The sequence below is a fragment of the Stenella coeruleoalba genome (assembly GCF_951394435.1).
Source record: "Stenella coeruleoalba genome assembly, chromosome: 21".
Classification (NCBI taxonomy): Eukaryota; Metazoa; Chordata; class Mammalia; order Artiodactyla; family Delphinidae; genus Stenella; species Stenella coeruleoalba.
Window position 1 is genome coordinate 19,790,291 of NC_137167.1, and position 18,592 is coordinate 19,808,882.

The 18,592-nt window shown below is 38.3% G+C and overlaps 1 protein-coding gene and 1 pseudogene across 10 annotated transcripts in view; one reads left to right on the top strand and one right to left on the bottom strand.

The window, feature by feature from the left end:
* LOC307179853 (uncharacterized protein) overlaps positions 1–18,592 on the top strand; it is a 1,051,707-nt gene that overhangs the window by 179,956 nt on the left and 853,159 nt on the right. The gene's annotated exons all lie outside the window — the stretch shown is intronic.
* Positions 960–1,516, bottom strand: LOC307179593 (complex III assembly factor LYRM7-like; annotated as a pseudogene). The gene has a single exon. The product of its transcript is annotated as a complex III assembly factor LYRM7-like (transcript).

Here is an 18,592-nt window from a genome sequence, read left to right on the forward strand (position 1 = left end):
ATCTGATTTATGACTTAAAAATATCACTGTGGGGCTTCCCTGGTGGCGCAGTGGTTGAGAGTCCGCCTGCCGATGCAGTGGACACGGGTTCGTGCCCCGGTCCGGGAGGATCCCACATGCCGCGGAGCGGCTGGGCCCGTGAGCCATGGCCGCTGAGCCTGCGCATCCGGAGCCTGTGCTCTGCAACAGGAGAGACCGCAACAGTCAGGGGCCCGCGTACCGCAAAAAAAAAAAAAAAAAAAAAATCACTGTGGTCCCTTTGTGGATAAGGGATTATAAGAGGGCAAGAATTAAATTAGGAAAATCAGTTAAGATGCTATTATAATAGTTTAGGAAATAGATAACGAGTAGGAGTAGGATGGTATAATTGCAATAGAGGGAAAAGGGTGGTTCAACTAGTGGGCTAGCTGTGGGGAATGAGGAGAAAAGGATGGGACTTATAGACTTTGGGCCTGAACAACTGGTTGGATAGTACCATTTACTTGGGTTGAAAGTCAAGAGTCTTGCTTTGGATGTGTTAAGTTTCAAAGGCCTATTAGACATTTAAGTAGTGTTATTGAAAAGACAGTTAGACATACTAGTCTGGACCTCAGTACTAGAAAATATAAATTTGAGAGTTATTGGCTTAGAGGTAGGATTTAATAGCATGGGCCTGAATTAGCTTAGCCAGAAGAGACGATCAACAGAGAAGGGAAGAAGGCCCAGGGCAAAAACCTGGATTTAGAAGTCTCGTAGAGGAAGAGAGGTCATCAAAGAAGACTGAAGAGTAGCCAGAGAAGTAGAGGGAGAACCAAAAGAATATGATGTCATAGAAGCCAGTGTTTCAACAGTTATGATCAGCTCTGTCAAATCCTGCTGAGAAGCAGAGTAAGATGCAACAAGGAAACGAATTGCTGTATTTGGCAGCATGGAGCTTCGAGGAAGCCATGGGATGGACGCTTGACTAGAATGGGAGGAAGAGAGGATGTGATGTGAGGGAGTGGAAATGAGGGAAAGAGACAGAGACCTCGAGTCAAGGGAGGGTTTTTTTTTTTTTTTTTAAATTATGAAACTATACTCTAATGCACTCATTTTCAATATGCCATTTCAGAGAAAAATATTTGCATTTCCAGGAGTTTAGCCAGAGTTATATATTTTAAAATTAAAAATGACAAAGACTTAATTTTATTCTAAAAAAATTCATTGTTTCTGAGTTGGTGCATCACAATATGGCAAATTTTCTATAAGAAGGTCTTTCCTAGGGACCAATTTCAGCATAATGTGGTCTGTGTGAATACCTTGTATAACAGATGTTCTCAGTATCAATCCAACATTAGAACCTACTTTTATTAGTTCTTCTGTTTTCTTAGGAGAAGTTTCACTTCTTTACATTTGAATTCTTTGTTTATCTTTATTCTGGCTGCTTCTAATGCCATAGCATCATTATTAAAAACTTGTTGTCTGGTCCTGTGCAGTGTTTTAAAGAGCTGTAAAACCTTGGCCGCCTGACCCATGGCTCTCCTCACCGCTGCGGCTACTTCTCCTAAGGGAGGGTTTTTAACTGAGGGATATTTTGCAGTCGGTTTCTATGTTGATGAGAATTACCTAGTGTACAGGAAGTTATGATGATGCAGGGGAGACAGGGGATATGGGCTGAAACACAGTCTTTGAGCTGGTGAGAGATGATGGGGCCCAGAGTGCAGGTGGAGGTGTGACCTTGTGATAGGAATAGGGACACCTTGATGCTGTTACAAGAAGAGGCAAAGCTCTGGTAGATTGTAGTTGGTGGCGGGAAGATGAGGGAGTTTCTGTTGGGTTGCTTCAATTCCGCAGCTGAGAAGGAAGAGGAGAAAAGAGAAGACGTGAAATACTCAGATGTCTTGGATATTGGGATATTGTTTACAAGGGAAATGTAGCAGAACAGCTGAATAGCAATAAGTATGAGTTTTATTTTTTTAACATCTTTATTGGAGTATAATTGCTTTACAATGGTGTGTTAATTTCTGCTTTATAACAAAGTGAATCAGCTATATATATATACATATATCCCCATATCCCCTCCTTCTTGCATCTCTCTCCCACCCTCCCTATCCCACCCCTCTAGGTGGTCACAAAGCACCGAGCTGATCTCCCTGTGCTATGCGGCTGCTTCCCACTAGCTATCTATTTTACGTTTGGTAGTGTATATATGTCCATGCCACTCTCTCACTTCGTCCCAGCTTACCCTTCCCCCTCCCCGTATCCTCAAGTCCATTCTCTAGTAGGTCTGCGTCTTTATTCCCATCCTGCCCCTAGGTTCTTCAGAACCATTTTTTTCCCCCTTAGATTCCATATATATGTGTGAGCATACGGTATTTGTTTTTTCTTTCTGACTTACTTCACTCCGTATGACAGACTCTAGGTCCATCCACCTCACTACAAATAACTCAATTTCGTTTCATTTTATGGCTGAATAATATTCCATTGTATATATGTGCCACATCTTCTTTATCCATTCATCTGTTGATGGACACTTAGGTTGTTTCCATGTCCTGGCTATTGTAAATAGAGCTGCAATGAACATTGTGGTACATGACTCTTTTTGAATTATGGTTTTTTCAGGGTATATGCCTAGTGGTGGAATTGCTGGGTCGTCTGGTACTTCTATTTTTAGTTTTTTAAGGAACCTCCATACCGTTCTCCATAGCGGCTGTATCAGTTTACATTCCCACCAACAGTGCAAGAGGGTTCCCTTTTCATCACACCCTCTCCAGCATTTATTGTTTGTAGATTTTTTGATGATGGCCATTCTGACTGGTGTGAGGTGATACCTTATTGTAGTTTTGGTTTGCATTTCTCTAATGATTAGTGATGTTAAGCATCCTTTTGTGTGTTTTTTGGCAATCTGTATGTCTTCTTTGGAGAAATGTCTATTTAGGTCTTCTGCCCATTTTTGGATTGGGTTGTTTGTTTTTTTGATATTGAGCTGCATGAGCTGCTTGTAAATTTTGGAGATTAATCCTTTGTCCGTTGCTTCATTTGCAAATATTTTCTCCCATTAAGGAATCCAAATCAGAAAAGAAGTAAAGCTGTTACTGTTTGCAGATGACATGATACTATACATAGAGAATCCTAAAGATGCTACCAGAAAACTACTAGAGCTAATCAATGAATTTGGTAAAGTAGCAGGATACAAAATGCACAGAAATCTCTTGCATTCCCATACACTAATGATGAAAAATCTGAAAGAGAAATTAAGGAAACACTCCCATTTACCATTGCAACAAAAGAATAAAATACCTAGGAATAAACCTACCTAAGGAGACAAAAGACCTGTCTGCAGAAAATAAGACACTGATGAAAGAAAAGATGATACAAACAGATGGAGAGATATACCATGTTCTTGGATTAGAAGAATTAATATTGTGAAAATGACTACACTACCCAAAGCAATCTACAGATTCAGTGCAATCCATATCAAACTACCAATGGCATTTTTCACAGAACTAGAACAAAAAATTTCACAATTGGTATGGAAACACAAAAGACCCCGAATAGCCAAAGCAGTCTTGAGAAAGAAAAACGGAGCTGGAGGAATCAGGCTCCCTGACTTCAGCCTATACTACAAAGCTACAGTAATCAAGATAGTATGGTACTGGCACAAAAACAGAAATATAGATCAATGGAACAGGGTAGAAAGCCCAGAGATAAACCCACGCACGTATGGTCACCTTATCTTTGATAAAGGAGGCAAGAATATACAATGGTGAAAAGAGAGCCACTTCAATAAGTGGTCCTGGGAAAACTGGACAGCTACATGTAAAACAATGAAAGAAGAAGACTCTGTAACACCATACACAAAAATAAACTCAAAATGTGTTAAAGACCTAAATGTAAGGCCAGACACTATCAAACTCTTAGAGGAAAACATGGGCAGAACACTCTATGACATAAATCACAGCAAGATCCTTCTTGACCCACCTCCTAGAGAAATGGAAATAAAAATAAACAAATGGGACCTAATGAAACTTAAAAGGTTTTGCACAGCAAAGGAAAACATAAACAAGATGAAAAGTATGAGTTTTAGATTAGCAGCCATGAAGTTAAAGTGTGAACAATCATTGCAGCTACTCAGTGACAGGACTAAGTAAGAGAATAATGGTGTTTCACCAGGGATATTGTTTTGTTGTGTGAATTAAATGGAACAAAAATCTCTAGTTATAATTTATGTAATTTAATAATATGATTATTTTAATGATAGGCCCTGGACTCTAAGGTGGGAAAGAGCAAAGTAAGGAAGGAGGGGATGAAGAGTAATAAAAACATGATAAAGTCAATGGATTTGTGGTTTACAACGTTGGAAAGTTGTTGAAGTAGGTATCCTAGAGTGTGCTGGGAAGACACAAAGGACTAGTGGAGAGTGAGATGTTAAATTTAATACCTTTAGGGTGGTACATTCGTTGTTATATGGCAAGGGCTGAGGCATGATCATGAGTGTGGGCCTCATGGTGTGGCAGAGGAAAGAGAGTTGCAAGAGAGGAGACAAAGGATTTGAGAGTTCACTGCTGGATGGATTATCCACATGGAAGCTAATGTCACTGAAAATGATAACAAGAGGAGGGATGAGGGAAAGACAGAACTTGGCACTAAATTCCTCGGTGCATGCAGCAAAGAACCTGGGAAGTCTGAAAATGATTCCAGGGAATAGCAGGTGGTAGAGTCGAATGGCACATGCTTCAGGGAACTGGGGCTTTTGAAGAAGAAAGAAGGAGAAACAGTTTGGCCATATCAGTGGGAGCTAGGAGGGTACCTGTCCCACCTTAAGCCATTGCATATTTGGTGGGGTAGGAAGAGAAAAAATACTGCTTCCTCTTGAGAAGGAGCCTGGGAAAGTAGTCTTCACCAATGGCAAGGAGGTGAAGGGCATTTTCAAAGTGGAACTTAAGGTTCTAAGAGAAGATTTAGGGAACTGATACAGATAGTCCATTTCTAGGGACACAGTACAAGAGTTTGGGAGGATGGAGTTCCATGGAAAATTATGGAATATATAGAAAAGTATGCAGATGAGTTAAAAAATGTCAAATACTTTAAAAAATCCAACTCGTTCAAAGTGTACAGACTCCTGCATTGAGAAGAAACAAAAAAATGCTTTGTTAAACCAAGTGTAGCTGCACTAACTCCTCCAGTGTCCATCTCCCAGCTTCCTTAGCATCAAAAGTCCTACCCTTCTGGGCATATGGCTGCCCAGCAAGAGACCACATAGACCAACCTCCCTTACAAACAGGCAAGGCTGCGTGTCTAAGCCCCCCAGCAAGGAAATGCCTTTAAAAGGAGATTTTTGTATCCACTTTCTCTCTTTGCCTCTTCCCATAGGATAAAATGTAGACGTTGTGGGTAGACAGTTTTAACTATGTGGCTAATTAGAATTCCCTGAGGGATGTCAGAAGGAGGCAGAAAGTATCAGAGCCCCTGGATGACTTCATGAGGCAGAGCTGCTCACCCACTCTGAACCACCTGCCCGCCTCCAGAAAGTGATGTGAAAGAGAAGTAAATTTTGCCTTGTTTGGGTCCTTAATACCACACGGTGCATCCCAAGTTTGGGTTTTGAATATATGCTAGTTGCATGCTAGTCTTATTAGGCCATGTCATGGGATCACGTAAATCACCGTTTAGGAACCTAAAGCATTCCTGGCCAAGACTAGGGTACATTTTGAAAATGTGGAAAAGGGTGTATAATTAAGTTCTGTTTTTTCCTGACTTCTTTACTACCTGAGAGATTATTCAACAAGCTTTGGTAATGAATCCACAGGTATTTGAATGAAAAAAAAAAAAGGACTGAAAAGTACCATAGTTCTCTTCGTGTTTTCGGTCACATGACAGGGGCCATTTGTACCGTGTAGCCTTCTGCTTCTGTTTGGGAGAAGAGCATTTCAGCTTTAATTTTGGGGTGAATCCTGATGTCTCCATCTTGTTTCAAGTACAAGGGGTGAACAGGTCACATAACAATACAGTTTCATCTTGGATTCTCTTCTTTCATTTGTAGGCTGAGCAGGTCAGCCTTTCCATCATTCTGCTAGTTCAGTGAATCACCGGTCAAAAGTTCCCCTGCACTGTAGCAGTTTAGCAGCCTTTTATTCAGTTGGGTGAGGAGTGTAGACTCAGAGAGGACTGTAAAAAGCAATAATGCAAAGTGTTTCAGTTCTTTAATGGAATGGTGTTAGTCATATTTCTGGCTTTTAAAATGCTGTTGGGGGAAAAGCATTTTTCTGTGTTTCAAATATACGGTATTTTCACGCAATTCAGTAAGAAAAAACCCCCCACTACTCCTGATTTTATAAATACTCCCATGTGATTCATTAGTTCAAGAAGTTACATTATCTTTGTTTAGCAGCTTCTGTGGTTCTTAGCAACTATGCTAATTACGTAGCTTTGCTAACAAGTTAATGGTTAATGCATTCTATTAACCACTGCAACTGCAAAAATGCAGGGTTTTTATTTTTATTTTTTTCTCTTCTTCTGTGCAGTCTCTTTTCCTAATCATTTCCAGGAAGGGTACAGGAGGGGTACAAGTTTCAGTGGGTATGCATGCATGCACATTTAGGGGAGCACTCAGCAGTGCTGTGGGCAGGGTCAACCTGGAGAGCTTCACCTGGTAAGGATTCTGCTCCCGTGCCATGGTGGTGTTGGAAACCCTGAACTGTGGGGTTTCCATCAGGGGAAAGAACAAATCTGCCCTTTCACAGCTTTGTCTGCTTGCAGCTGCCACTTCCTCTGCCTGAAATTTTCTTCTCCCTCTTTTCCACCTAGATTACCTTTTCTGATGCCCCCCTTTTTTTCTTTAAAAAAAAAAGCAGCTTTATTGAGATATAATTCACATGCCATAGAATTCAGCCATCTGAAGTGTACAATTCAGTGGTTTTTAGGATATTCACAGATACATGCAACCATCACCATAGTCAATTTTAGAACATTCTAATCACCCCAAAAAGAAACCTTGTACCCCTTAGCTATCACCCCATCTTCTTGCCCCCAGAGCTTAGCAAGCACTAATCTATTTTCTGTCTTTATAGATTTCTCTATTATGAACTTTTATGTGAATGGGATCACATACTATGTGACTGGCCCCTTTCACTTAGCATAATTTTCTCACAGTTTAACCATGTTGTAACATGTGTCAGTACTTCATTCTTTTTTTATGGCTGAATAAGATTTCGTTGTATGGACATATCATATTTTGTTTATCCATTTATCTGTTGATGAACATTTGGGTCATTTCCACCTTTTGGCTATTGTAAATAATGTTGGTATGAATATGGGTGTACAAATATCTCTTTGAGATCCTGCTTTTAATTCTTTTGGATATATGGGTAATTAAGACTTTTTTTAATTTTAAATTTTTTAGTGGCCGTGTTAAAAAAGTCAAAACAGAAACAGGTGGAATTAATTTTAATAATATATTTAATTGAGCTCAATATATCCACAGTATTATCTTTTAAACATGGCATCAATTAAAAATTTTAATGAGGTATTTTGCATTATTTTTTCGTACTAAGTTTTTGAAATCCAGATTGTATTTTGCACTTCTGGCACATCTTAATTTGAACTAGTGCATTTCAAGTGGTCAATATCCACATGTGGTTAATGACTACTATATCTGACAGCACGACTCTAAGCGCTGAGGTGCTTGGGATTCAGGAAGAGCTGACTGTATTATGATAGCTGCTGTTAAACCCCAAATTGTTCTCTCTCTCTCTCTCTCTCTCTTTTTGTCTCATTCCTTGAGAAATATACACACACATAAGCTCTTGTCAAAACCCTTAACCTCACTGACAGATCCTTCTGACTTGATTCTGTGAGAAGGGCTGTATGATCTGGTGCTTGATATTATGAACTAAGTTCAACTTGGGTTTCTACTAAGAAACATATGAATCTGAAATACAAAATGTGATCCAGTGAAATGTGTTTACACGCATATGCTCAGCCACTTTGAAAAACCTCAAATCATGAAAGAAGATGATTGACACTTTGCTGTTACAACTTTTTGTCAGCTCTAATGACTGTTTTATTTATAGCTGGTGACAATGAATTTTGTAGGATGGGCCAGTCCATATGGGTAGTGGTTGATGTGAGAGGATTATCATTACAGTTTCAGCACATGTTTTTAATAGTGGCATGTTGTATATTTTGAGTCAGTGCTTGAAACCATATGACATTAGGAATATATAAAGAAAAAGAAATAAGTGAGGGAGATTAAGAGGTATAAACTTCCATTTGTAAAATAAATGAGTCATGGGGATGAAAAGTACAGCCTGGGGAATATAATCATTAATAATGTAATATTTGTTGGTGACATATGGTAACTAGACTTATTGTGGTGATCATTTTGTAATGTATAGAAACACTGAATCACTATGTTGTACACTGGGAACTAACATAGTGTTGTAGGTCAATTACTTCAAAACAAACAAACAAACATAGAAAAAGAGATCAGATTTGTGGGTGCCAGAGGAAGGGAGTAGGGGAAGAGGGAATTGCATGAAGGTGGTCAAAAGGTACAAACTTCCAGTTATAAGGTAAATAACTACTAGGGATGTAATGTAAAACATAATAATTATAATTAAGATGAAAGTTGTTATATATGAAAGTTGTTAACAGAGTAAATCTTAAGAGTTCTCATCAGAAGGAAAAATTTTTTTTCTTTTATTTTACATCTGTATGAGATGATGGATGTTCACTAAACTTATTGTGGCAATCATTTCATGATGTATGTAAGTCAAATCGTTATGTTGTACACCTTAAACTTATACAGTGCTCTATGTGAATTACATCTCAATAAAACTGGGGGGGCAAAGAAAAAGAGCTTCTTTCAAGACAACTAATGTGATGTGATAGTTATTAATATAATATTGCTCCTTTTCATCTGACTTATCAAACACATGATTAAGGGGGGTCGAGACCACATAACTGATGCTTTCATTTGTGCTCATTCTGTTTATATGTTTAAATCTGACCTGTGCTAGTGAAGTCTTTTAGAAACAGTCTTCTAGACCAATGGTTGATGGTACAGCTCCCAGATTTGCCATTGGCTGGGGCAAGTTTATTTAGTTTCTTTGGAACTCCACATTCTCATCTGCAACAAAAAGCGTTAAAGTGAGGATAAAAATCTGTGAAAGTATTTAGCACAGTGGCAGACAGGCAGTCAGCTCATATTTTCTTTTTCACTCCCAGAATCCCAGGTATTAGTACATAGTTCTTGTTCAGTTCTGTTCAGAGGTAGAAGTATGATGTTACAATTGCATTTTTAGGAGTAGCAAGGGTAGTGCCACTGAGATAAAGGCGTCTTTACATTTTTTATAGACCACTGGGGTCAACTGGATTTAAAATTCACTGGGAAAAATTTTGTGAACTATCTTAACTATCTTGATGTTATAAAAGCATGTAATCTTGTACTTTTGACATCTGGGAAATTAAGCTTTGAACACTGGTGACTTCTAATCTTCTGTAGTTTCATGGTCTTGCATTTGTTTCAGATTGGCTGTTAGTCATCACCACCTTTCTGCTCCAACTGAAACCATTTTCACTGAGGCCAGGATGGGACAGGATGGCTTTGATTTTGAATCACTGTAAAAACAACTTTTATGTGTTGAGCTGCATGGAATTTTTATTTGCGCACTGAATTTTATTTTATGGTTACAAAAGGCAAATAAAAAGGCAATTATATTTAGCAGATGAAAAGAGACATATGAAAATGATAAATTTTGCTGTGAACATCTCTGACCTAATATAGTAACCATCTCAGTTTCTAAAGCCTAATTATTTTTCGGAGAAACTTTTTACTCTGCTTATACAACTCAGTTAAGAAGAATGCAAATGGCCCCTTAGGTATCCCCAGTATAGAGCAACATTATTAACTATTGTTTATTAATTGCTTTTTAGGTTAAGAAAAATGGTAAAGGAAGCTTTAAAATTTTAAAAGTCAAGGGGACTGTTGCTTTTCCTCCTGGGTCCTCTGTACTAGTTGATCTTTTAACCACACACATAGTGGTTTGATGTCAATATTTATAGCTACATCAAGACATAATTTTTTAAAGGAGTTAAGTGTTCATAGTTGTATGGATTGAAATAAGGAGAAGCTGATTCCTTCATGCAGGAGTTGATTCTACAGCAAGATTCTAAAGCAAAATAAAAATATGAACAGGCAGTCAGGAATGGGCAGATTGTGAGCACATTCAAACTCTGAGAAGAAAATGTAAAAAGTAAAACCTGACCTTGAATAGGTAGAAATAAACCTATTTTTGGTTATCAGAAAATGAAGAGAAAGCTCACTGCATGGATATTTGAAGTAAAGGTGGGTAAACAGGGGTTGGAGGGATTGGTGATCCTAGTGTTTATGGAAACCTGGCTCCTCATGAACTTTTGTAGCAGATTTGCAAACTGTTTACATGGCGGGGGGGGGCCCTGAAGTATGAATAGAACCAGGATGGAAGTCAGGTCTGAACACACCACCACCATGACTGCCAGATCCTCCTTGAGACACTGGCCCCTTATTCGAGGATGGTGCCTTCTAAAATGCGTGTGGCCACCCACACAAGGATCTGTGGGCAAGGATGTTCAGTGCAGTATTGTTTATAAAGTAAAGCAGAACAAAACGAAACCCAAGCCTGGGAATACCTAAAAGAGGCAAAACATTTAAATAACTTATAGTACATCCTTATCATAAATCCTATGAGGCTGTTAAAAAGAGGTTGAGGTTGGGCTTCCCTGGTGGCGCAGTAGTTGAGAGTCCGCCTGCCGATGCAGGGGATGCGGGTTCGTGCCCCGGTCTGGGAAGACCCCACATGCCGCGGAGCGGCTAGGTCCGTGAGCCATGGCCGCTGAGCCTGCGCGTCTGGAGCCTGTGCTCCGCAACGGGACAGGCCAGAATAGTGAGAGGCCCGCGTACCGCAAAAAAAAAAAAAAAAAAAAAAAGAGAGGCTGAGGTTTATAAACTAGTACGGAAAGATGTCCACTATATATCAAGTAAGAAAAGGCAACTTGCAGAAGAGTATACACAGTATGAGTCTATTTGTGTTAAACATATGTATATACACACACTGCAAAATGTACTTTTATAAGTACATTTGAAAAATGAAATAGTTAATAAAATAAACTGCCTAAGGTCTAAAAAATAAATAAATAGAAGTCATTAAAATAAAATGGAATTTATCATTTAAATACGAGTTTACCTTTATAAATTATGGGCCATTTTTGTACGTTAGGTAAGTTTTCTAGAGTTTTTGAAACATCTTTTTTGTTTGAATTTTATTTTATTTATTTTTTATACAAAAGGTTCTTATTAGTTATCCATTTGATACATATTAGTGTATATATGTCAATCCCAATCTCCCAATTCATCACACCACCAACACCATCCCCACGCCGCCACTTTCCCCCATTGGTGTCCATACGTTTGTTCTCTACATCTGTGTCTCAATTTCTTCCTGGCAAACCGGTTTATCTGTACCATATTTCTAGATTCCACATATATGTGTTAATATATGATATTTGTTTTTCTCTTTCTGACTTACTTCATTCTGTATGACAGTCTCTAGATTCATCCACGTCCTACAAATGACCCAATTTTGTTCCTTTCTATGGCTGAGTAATATTCCATTGTATATATGTACCACATCTTCTTTATCCATTCATCTGTCGATGGGCATTTAGATTGCTTCCATGACCTGGCTATTGTAAATAGTGCTGCAATGAACATTGGTGCATGTGTCTTTTTGAATTATGGTGTTCTCAGGGTATATGCCCAGTAGTGGGATTGCTGGGTCATATGGTAATTCACTTTTTAGTTTTTTAAGGAACCTCCATACTGTTCTCCATAGTGGCTGTATCAATTTACATTCCCACCAACAGTGCAAGAGGGTTCCCTTTTCTCCACACCCTCTCCAGCATTTGTTGTTTGTAGATTTTCTGATGATGCCCATTCTAACTGGTGTGAGGTGATACCTCATTGTAGTTTTGAGTTGCATTTCTCTAATAATTAGTGATGTTGAGCAGCTTTTCATGTGCTTCTTGGCCATCTGTATGTCTTCTTTGGAGAAATGTCCATTTAGCTCTTCTGCCCATTTTTGGATTGGATTGTTTGTTTTTTTAATATTGAGCTGCATGAACAGTTTTTATAACTTGGAGATTAATCCTTTATCCATTGATTCATTTGCAAATATTTATTTCCATTCTGAGGGTTGTCTTTTCATCTTGATTGTAGTTTCCTTTGCTATACAAAGCTTTTAAGTTTCATTGGGTCAGATTTGTTTATTTTTGTTTTTATTTCCATTACTCTAGGAGGTGTATCAAAAAAGATCTTGTTGTGATTTATGTCAAAGAGTGTTCTTCCTTTGTTTTCCTCTAAGAGTTTTATAGTGTCCAGTCTTACATTTAGGTCTCTAATCCATTTTGAGGTTATTTTTCTGTATGCTGTAAGGGAGTGTTCTAATTTCATTCTTTTACATGTAGCTGTCCAGTTTTCCAGCACCACTTACTGAAGAGACTGTCTTTTCTCCATTGTATATCCTTGCCTCCTTTGTCATAGATTGACCATAGGTGCGCGGGTTTATCTCTGGGCTTTCTATCCTGTTCCATTGATCTATATTTCTGTTATGGGGCCAGTACCATAATGTCTTGATTACTATAGCTTTGTAGTATAGTCTGAAGTCAGGGAGTCTGATTCCTCCAGCTCCATTGTTTTCCCTCAAGACTGCTTTGGCTATTTGGGGTCTTCTGTGTCTCCATACAAATTTTAAGATTTTTTGTTCTAGTTTTGTAAAAAATGCCATTGGTAATTTGATAGGGATTGCATTGAATCTGTGGATTGCTTTGGGTAATATAGTCATTTTCACAATATTGATTCTTCCAATCCAAGAACATGGTATATTTCTCCATCTGTTTGTATCATCTTTAATTTCTTTCATTAGTGCCTAATAGTCTCCTGCATACAGGTATTTTGTCTCCCTAGGTAGGTTTATTCCTAGGTATTTTTTTCTTTTTGTTGCAATGGTAAATGGAAGTGTTTCCTTAATTTCTCTTTCAGATTTTTCATCATTAGTGTATAGGAATGCAAGAGATTTCTGTGCATTAATTTTGTATCCTGCAACTTTACCAGATTCATTGATTAGCTCTAGCAGTTTTCTGGTGGCATCATTAGGATTCTCTAGGTATCGTATCATGTCATCTGCAAACGGTGACAGTTTTACTTCTTCTTTTCCAATTTGGATTCCCTTTATTTGTTTTTCTTCTCTGATTGCCATGGCTAGGACTCCCAAAACTATGTTGAAAACAGTGACAAGAGTGGACATCCTTGTCTTGTTCCTGATCTTAGAGGAAATGCTTTCCGTTTTTCACCACTGAGAATGATGTTTGCTGTGGGTTTGTTGTATGTGGCCTTTATTATGCTGAGGTAGGTTCCCTCTATGCCTACTTTCTGGAGAGTTTTTATCGTAAATAGGTGTTGAATTTTGTCAAAAGCTTTTTCTGCATCTATTGAGATTATCATATGGTTTTTATTCCTCAGTTTGCTAATATGGTGTATCACATTGATTGATTTGCGTATATTGAAGAATCCTTGGATTCCTGGGATAAATCCTACTTGATCATGGTGTATGATCCTTTTAATATGTTGTTAGATTCTGTTTGCTAGTATTTTGTTGAGGATTTTTGCATTTGTATTCATCAGTGATAATGGTCTGTGATTTTCCTTTTTGGTAGTATCTTTGTCTGGTTTTGGTATCAGGGTGATGGTAGCCTCATAGAATGAGTTTGGGAGTTTTCCTTCCTTTGCAAATTTTTGGAAGAGTTTGAGAAGGATGGGTGTTAGCTCTTCTCTAAATGTTTGTTAGAATTCCCCTGTGAAGGCTTCTGGTCCTGGACTTTTGTTTGTTGGAAGATTTTTTTTTTTTTTTGGAAGATTTTAAAGCACCATTTCAATTTCATTACTTGTGACTGGTCTGTTCATATTTTCTATTTCTTCCTGGTTCAGCCTTGGAAGGTTATACCTTTCTGAGAATTTGTCCATGTCTTCCAGGTTTTGCATTTTATTGGCATAGAGTTGCTTGTAGTAGTCTCTTAGGATGTTTTGTATTTCTGCGGTGTCTGTTGTAACTTCTCCTTTTTCATTTCTAAATTTATTGATTTGAGTCCTCTCTCTCTTTTTCTTAATGTGTCTGGCTAATGGTTTATCAATTTTGTTTATCTCCTCAAAGAACCAGCTTTTAGTTTTATTGATCCTTGCTATTGTTTTCTTTGTTTCTATTTCATTCATTCTGCTCTGATCTTTATGATTTCTTTCCTTCTGCTAACTTTGGGTTTTGTTTGTTCTTCTTTCCTTAGTTACTTTAGGTGTAAGTTTAAATTGTTTATTTGAGATTTTTCTTGTTTCTTGAGGTAGGCTTGTATAGGTATAAACTTCCCTCTAAGAACTGCTTTTGCTGCATCCCATAGGTTTTGGATCATCGTGTTTTCATTGTCATTTGTCTCTAGGTATTTTTTGATTTCCTCTTTGATTTCTTCAGTGATCTCTTGGTTATTTAGTAATGTATTGTTTAGCCTCCGTGTGTTTGTGTTTTGTACCTTTTTTTCCCTGTAATTGATTTCTAATCTCATAGCATTGTGCTCAGAAAAGATGCTTGATATGATTTCAATTTTCTTGAATTTACTGAGGCTTGATTTGTGAGCCAAGATGTGATCTGTCCCGGAGAATGTTCCATGCTCACTTGAGAAGAAGGTGTAATCTGCTGTTTATGGTTGGAATGTCCTATAAATATCAATTAAATCTATGTGGTCTATTGTGTCATTTAAAGCTTGTGTTTCCTTATTAGTTTTCTGTTTGGATGATCTGTCTATTGGTGTAAGTGAGGTGTTCAAGTCCCGCACTATTATTGTGTTACTGTCAATTTCCTCTTTATAGCTGTTACCAGTTGTCTTATGTATTGAGGTGCTCCTATGTTGGGTGCATATATATTTATAATTGTTATATCTTCTTCTTGGATTGATCCCTTGATCATTATGTAGTGTCCTTCCTTGTCTCTTGTAACATTCTTTATTTTAAAGTCTATTTTATCTGATATGAGTATTGCTATTACAGCTTTATTTTGATTTCCGTTTGCATGGAATATCTTTTTCCATCCCCTCACTTTCAGTCTGTATGTGTCTCTAGGTCTGAAGTGGGTCTCTTGTAGACAGCATATATATGGGTCTTGCTTTTGTATCCATTTAGTGAGCCTGCATCTTTTGGTTGGAGCATTTAATCCATTCACATTTAAGGTAGTTATCGATATGTATGTTCCTATTACCATTTTCTTAATTGTTATGGGTTTGTTTTTGTAGGTCTTTTTCTTCTCTTGTGTTTCCCACTTAGAAAAGTTCCTTTAGCATTTGCTGTAGACCTGGTTTGGTGGTGCTGAATTCTCTTAGCTTTTGCTTGTCTGTAAAGCTTTTGATTTCTCCATCAAATGTGAATGAGATCCTTGCCAGGGAGAGTAATCTTGGTTGTAGGTTCTTCCCTTTCATCACTTTAAATATGTCATGCCACTCCCTTCTGGCTTGTAGAGTTTCTGCTGAGAAATCAGCTGTTTACCTTATGGGAGTTCCCTTGTATGTTATTTATTGTTTTTCCCATGTTGGTTTCAGTAATTTTTCTTTGTGTTTAATTTTTGTCAATTTGATTACTATGTGTCTTGGTGTGTTTCTTCTTGGGTTTATCCTGCCTGGGACTCTCTGCACTTCCTGGACTTGGGTGGCTATTTCCTTTCCCATGTTTGGGAAGTTTTCGACTATAATATCTTCAAATATTTTCTCAGGTCCTTCCTCTCTCTCTTCTCCGTCTGCACCTCCTATAATGCGAATGTTGTGTTTAATGTTGTCCCAGAAGTCTCTTAAGCTGTCTTCATTCTTTTTTCTTTATTCTCTTCAGTGGCAGTTAATTCTACCATTCTGTCTTCCAGATCACTTATCCATTCTTCTGCCTCAGTTATTCTGCTGCTGTTTCCTTCTAGTGTATTCTTCATTTTAGTTATTGTATTGTTCATCTCTGTTTGTTTGTTCTTTAATTCTTCTAGATCTTTGTTAAACATTTCTTGCACCTTCTCAATCTTTGCCTTCATTCTTTTTCTGAGGTCCTGGATCATCTGCACTATCATTATTCTGAATTCTTTTTCTGAAAGGTTGCCTATCTTCACTTCATTTAATTGTTTCCCTGGGGTTTTACCTTGTTCCTTCATCTGGTACATAGCCCTTTGCCTTTTCATCTTGTCTATCTTTCTGTGAATGTGGTTTTTGTTCCACAGGCTGCAGGATTGTAGTTTTTCTTGCTTCTGCTGTCTGCCCTCTGGTGGATGAGGCTATCTAAGAGGCTTGTGCAAGTTTTCTGATGGGAGGGACTGGTGGTAGGTAGAGCTGGCTGTTGCTCTGGTGGTCAGAGCTCAGTAAAACTTTAATCTTCTTGTCTGCTGATGGGTGATGCTGGGTTCCCCTTATGTTGGTTTTCTGGCCTGAGGTGACCCAACACTGGAGCCTACCTGGGCTCTTTGGTGGGAGTATTGGAGCACTCTGGGAGGGCTCACGCCAAGGAGTACTTCCCAGAACTTCTGCTGCCAGTGTCCTTGTCCTCATGGTGAGACAGAGCCACCACCCACCTCTGCAGGAGACCCTCCAACACTAGCAGGTAGGTCTGGTTCAGCTCCTATGGGGTCACTGCTTCTTCACCTGGGTTCTGATATGCGCACACTACTTTGTGTGTTCCCTCCAAGAGTGGAGTCTCTTTTTCCCCCAGTCCTGTCGAAGTCCTGCAATCAAATCCCGCTAGCCTTCAAAGTATGATTCTCTAGGAATTCCTCCTCTCGTTGCCGGACAGCCAGGTTAGGAAGCCTGACGTGGGGCTCAGAACCTTCATGCCAGTGGATGGACTTCTGTGGTATAATTGTTCTCCAGTTTGTGTGTCACCCACCCAGCAGTTATGGGATTTGATTTTATTGTGATTGTGCCCCTCCTGCTGTCTCATTGTGGCTTCTCTTTTGTCTTTGGATGTGGGGTATCTTTTCTGGTGAGTTCCAGTGTCTTCCTGTCAATGATTGTTCAGCAGTTAGTTATGATTCTGGTGTTCTTGCAAGAAGGCGTGAGAGCACCTCCTTCTACTCCGCCATCTTGAACCAATCTCTGAAACATCTTTAAACAGATGTTTCTTTTAAGTTTATACTTCCAAGAAACTTTGCTGGCAAGTGAGAAACAAAGTTTATTTACTTGGGGCCGTGTATAAATACTGAATGTTAAATGTTTGTTGTGGAAAGATAAAAAAGGCATTAATGCATCAATTACTATTCAGTTCAACATTTTAAACATATTGTTAAAATAAATTGTCCAAACATATTGTGATATTCAAAATTATAACTAAATTATGTCAATATAACTCTGCTTATAAAATATTGATATACAGATTGTGTATATTATATAATTTATAAGCATATATTACATATTATTCAGTATTTTATATAAAGATACAGTATTTTACAGGAACTGCATTTTCAAGCAGAATGCCATTTTTTTGTTGACATTTTATATAAACTCTACCCTTTGAGTAATATTTACTTTAAAGAAATGATAGAGCCCTTTGGACAAATAAATTTAGACCAAATTTTCCCCTCTGGTTTCCACTGAACTGAGTAGTTGAAACATTTTTGTTTTTTAAACCAACAGATATTTTAGCATGGATTTTATTTTTATTTAAACTAAGTTAGGGATTCATGTGGTGTTTACCTTGGAGTTGGGAATTAAGCCTCAAGAATGATCCTGTCTGATTGAAAAAGTTGTCAAAAGCAAATGTATCCGCAAGAATGAAAATACAGGGAATTGTGTTTGGGGAGGATGCTCAATCATCTGTGCCATTTGCACTCTAGGAAAATTTGACTAGTGTAGCTGCTGTGGACCAGAGCCAGGGTCACGTCCAGTAATACCTGACTCTGAGTTACAGCCCCAATTAAAAAACAAAACAAACCAGAACAAAGTACGTCAGAGTCACACATAATATCTTCTACACCTACCTGACAGATCGCTGCCTGGAACATGGTAACATTTCAGTCAGTTCAGTTGCAGGTAAATATCGTAAGGGGACATTGTCCCTGCCTCTTTCAGTCCTGCTTTAATGACCTGGCCAGCCGTCTCACCATCTTCCAGGAATCTCACAAGAGCCTGTCCTGGGGGCTAGGCTCTGTTCTGGAGTCTTCCCAAGATTGCCCTCTCGCTTGCCTTCATGGTTTAATGTTTCCCTTCCCTGGGCCTTCCGCTGCTTGGATTAGTATTAGTGTAAAGAATACAGGCTTTAGATCATAGCTCCCACCTGGGTAAATTTTTTAACTTCTTTGTGCTCTGTCTCCTTCGTCTCTGAAGCAGGTTAATTCATTACATTAACTCATTAAAACCCTAAGCCTTGCTAGGAAGGTTTACAGATCATGGGTCTTTTCATTTGCAAGGGATGGGGAAGAGAGGAAAAAGCAGAGAGAATTTAAAGATAATGGGATAAACTTGAGAACTTATTTAGATGACAATTGTGTTTTTTGCTTTGAAGTGATTTAGTTTATTTATTCATTTTACAAACTTT